Here is a 3,740-nt window from a genome sequence, read left to right on the forward strand (position 1 = left end):
GGTCTGCAGGGGTCAGAAGAGGCTCCGTGCTGGGTGGGGTGTCACTGGAGGCCCGGACCCAGCAGACGTCTCTGAGGCCCCAATCTCAGAACCCGGGCATCTTCCACCCCACCTTCCTCAGCCCTGCCCTTCCCTCCTCCCTGCTGGGCAGTCTCGGGGACCCTGCCCTGCGGCTCCCCAACATCTTGGGCATGTGCCCTCTCTTTGTCCTCCCAACTTCCTTCCTGATCAGGCTTGCACGTCCGGCCTCCCCTCTGCTTCCATCTCCACCACCCTCTGCCCGGAGCCACTCACCACCCACCCCTCCGCCTGGCCTGCCCCCTGCACAGTTCACGCCTCCCTTCCTGAACTTGGGATGTGTACCAGGTGAGTGACAGCCAGTCCCCAGAGAAAGCATTAGCTCTGCTGGGAATAGTGACCCGGGAGCGAGCGGGTGAGGGAAGGAGTGAGTGAGAGGCAGCCCCGGGTCTGGCAGAGATGGGAGTTGGGGGGGGGGGTGATGTCATTTGTGGGGAGAAGAGGAGGCTCCCAACAGAGAGGAGGGCCCATCAGAGACAAGTCTCTGTCCTGCCAGGGAGGGGGCTGGCTCGGAACCCTGGCCACGGGGGGCACAGTCCTGCCTCTGCCCAGGCCCAGGTTGGACCTCTCCGGCTTCACTCCCCGAGTCACCCGCACACACCCCGGACCACGCCCTGCCCTGCCCTGCCTTGCCCAGGGCCGGAACACCATCTTAGGGCAGTTCCAGTGGGAGCAGCTGTCACCGCACAGGCAGGGCTGTTCTCTCCAACGCCCAGCAGTGCCTGACTGCTCTGGCCACACACGGGCCTATGGCAGATGCTGGGGACACGAAGGGACCCAGGGGCCCTGGCTGTGCCCTCGAGGTGCTGGGAGAGATGGACGCCAACAAAACACAGGCTCTGTCAGTTCCAGTCTTCGCCACTGTTTTCTGCACTACAGGGGTGGGGTGCGGGGGAGAACGTGCCAGCCACACCCGCTCTCAGCGATGCTAAAGCGTTGTCCAGTGGGTGGAAAATGTAGCCCACCAGTCACATGTGATCACAGCCTGAGCGGAGAGCTGCCGAGGAGAGGCCCGAGGGAGCAGAGAGCAAGGGGGCCTCCTTGGAAAAGTGGGGTTCAGGGAGGACAGGATGGTTAAGCCCGGGACGAAGGGGTGAGCAGGAGTTGGCTGGGCCTCTTGGCGGAGGGAAGCGGGACCCCTGTGTCCGTGCTGGGGCAGGAGTGTGCCCAGAGGCCGGTGGCCGGGAGCATTGCGGCTGAAGCAGGAGTGCTCCCTCCCTGGCCAGCAGCTTCCCAGGCCCACGGCCCAGGCCAACCCTTTCGTGGTCCCACTGCCCCCAGCTCAGGAGTCGCTGGCTTCATCCCGCCTGGCTGTGGTCCCTGCTGTATCCACTCCCTTCTCTGGGCTTCTTCCTGGGCTGGGGGTCTAGTTCCCTGCTCCCCCAGAGATTCTGCACTGGGGTCCACCCGCCGCTCCTGCACCCTGACCCTTGCTCTGGGGAGGAGCCCTGCCTCTGGGTGCAGGATGGAAAGGGTCAGTCAGGTGGGGTGGGGGAAGCTGCTCGGATGGACGTCCTGGTGAGGGCTGGTATGCCCGGCAGGTGTGCCCAGCAGGTGTGCCCAGCCAGCCTGCCCACAGGCCACATGCCATGGTTCATGGACACCTCCCTGGGGGCCCCAGGGCGTCCCCGGGGCCACGGTCTGGGAGCCAGGCGGACCAGGTATTCAGTGACTGGGGTTCTCTGGGCGCCCCCTCAGGTATCCCTAGTCCCAGGGGACCTTGGGATCTTGGAGGGCAGAGATGAGGTGCTCCTGCCCCCCACCCAGCACAGGCCCACACAGGGCCACCACCTTGGTTGACCACAATCTACTAACGGTGAGCCGTGTTGTCACTTACAGCACTTCACAGTGCACTTGCCTCTTGGAACCTCAGGGACTGTCACACCAGCCCCAGGATGTCTGCGAGGCCCATGGAGATAAGAAAATTGAGGAGCAGCAAGGCTAGAGGCTAGGACAGTGCCGGGGTCCCCAGCGGGTAAGTGGGGAGGTGGCGAGCAGAATCCAGGCCGGGGGCCTGCAGAGAGGGTAGGCAGATGGGGAGGCAGGTGCTGGGGGCAGGGCCTGGGTGACTGGCTGTCGGTGGTAGGGCCGGCCACGTCTAGCTGCTGGGCACCGCCGGGTGACGGCCGCCCCGGGAGCAGGGGAGCTGGGCTTGTCCAGCCCCAGGTCAAAGCCACACGTGGCCCCGGTGACTGCCGCCTGGGCTGAGGGCACCTTGAGTGCCCAGCTCGAAGACGAAGGCGAGCTCAGGTCCTGGCCCAGGGCCCCACCAACCTCCCTGCTTACTGGTGCACACGGGCGCTCAGCAAGCGCTTGTTGAATGAACAAGTAACTTTCTGAATCTCATAGCTCAGGGGTCCTCAAACTACGGCCCGCGGGCCACATGCAAATACAAATATTGTATTTGTTCCCGTTTTGTTTTTTTACTTCAAAATAAGATATGTGCAGTGTGCATAGGAATTTGTTCATAGTTTTTTTTAAAACTATAGTCCGGCCCTCCAACGGTCTGAGGGACAGTGAACTGGCCCCCTGTTTAAAAAGTTTGAGGACCCCTGTCATAGCTGACGGTGCCCCGGCTGTACTTACACTCCCTCCCTGGCACCCTGTCCTTCCGCGAGAAAGGCCAGACTCCCCAGGCTTGTTCAAGGCCCTGCACACCTGGCCTGGCTGCTGTCAGTCCCCTCATCTTCCCCATCCCCCCACCCCCAAACTCTGACCAAGAGCTCCTTCTCTCCAAACCACAGGTTCTGTCAGGTCACAGTGCATTCCCCGTGACCCTCCAAGACCTGGCTCAGGGCCCCCTCCCTGGGAAGCTGGCCGTGCATGTGGCAGCTGACGCGGCCCTGGTGTCCTGGGGGCGAAGAGGTCGGTTTCAGCGCGCCCCAGCTGTCTGGGTGCCCAGGCCCCGCGCTGGATTTCCTGCTTTGCCAGGACTGGATGGAGCAGGCCCTGATTCACTTTTGGTCTGTGGTGTCCCCCAGAGTGCTCAGCCACAGCGGACCTCCACAAATGCCCTGTGAACTGGGCACAGCCGCCCGGCACAGCTGAGCGAGTTACGGTGCATCAGCTCGAGGGAATATCATGCGGCCATTAAGACCACGATTCGGAAGATGATGTCTGGATATCGAAGAGCCACCGCGAGAGCTACATGCGCACCCTCCATCCCACCTCCCGGCGGAGCGCGCCCTGGGCTGGCCCTGCGCTTGGGATGTGGGCGGCAGGATGGAAAGGATGCAGTTGGACGAGGAGGAAGACATGCACATAATTCCTGAGCAACATGCCAGGGGCCACAGGGGACGGACGATGGAGCCCGAGGGCCCCGCGTCCATCTGGGGGTCTGGGCAGGCGGAACGGAAAGCACAGCTCTGTGAAAATTACAGCTGACGGCGCGGACAGGCCTGGAAGGGCGCGGGGCAACAAGGGCTGTTGACGCCACAGGGCAGCGGCATTGTGGGTGATTTTTCTTTCCTTTCTTATTGGTATAATGTTTGGGCAATAAATAAAAATTGGGAGGAAAAAATGGCCGTTTGGTGAATTGAGTAGAAATCGGGAGGAGGTAAATGGGAAGGGAGAGGTGAGGAAGGAGAACAGAGGTGACAGCCACAGGCAGGGAAGGCCTCACTGTGCCCCTGGGCCGGGGCAGGGGGGGTGGGGGAGCACAG

The 3,740-nt window shown here is 62.6% G+C and overlaps 1 protein-coding gene and 1 long non-coding RNA gene across 6 annotated transcripts in view; one reads left to right on the forward strand and one right to left on the reverse strand.

Annotated features, from left to right (window-relative positions):
• The window catches only part of LOC102260888, an 11,718-nt gene extending 8,821 nt beyond the window's left edge, over positions 1–2,897 (forward strand). The window contains exons 3-5 of the long non-coding RNA XR_313472.2: positions 233–366; positions 1,918–2,053; positions 2,823–2,897. This is a non-coding gene — a long non-coding RNA (uncharacterized LOC102260888). The remainder of the gene's footprint in view (positions 1–232; positions 367–1,917; positions 2,054–2,822) is intronic.
• The window catches only part of MACROD1 (MACRO domain containing 1), a 149,888-nt gene that overhangs the window by 27,069 nt on the left and 119,079 nt on the right, over positions 1–3,740 (reverse strand). The gene's annotated exons all lie outside the window — the stretch shown is intronic.

Source organism: Myotis brandtii, unplaced genomic scaffold (assembly GCF_000412655.1).
Source record: "Myotis brandtii unplaced genomic scaffold, ASM41265v1 scaffold187, whole genome shotgun sequence".
NCBI classification, from domain to species: domain Eukaryota; kingdom Metazoa; phylum Chordata; class Mammalia; order Chiroptera; family Vespertilionidae; genus Myotis; species Myotis brandtii.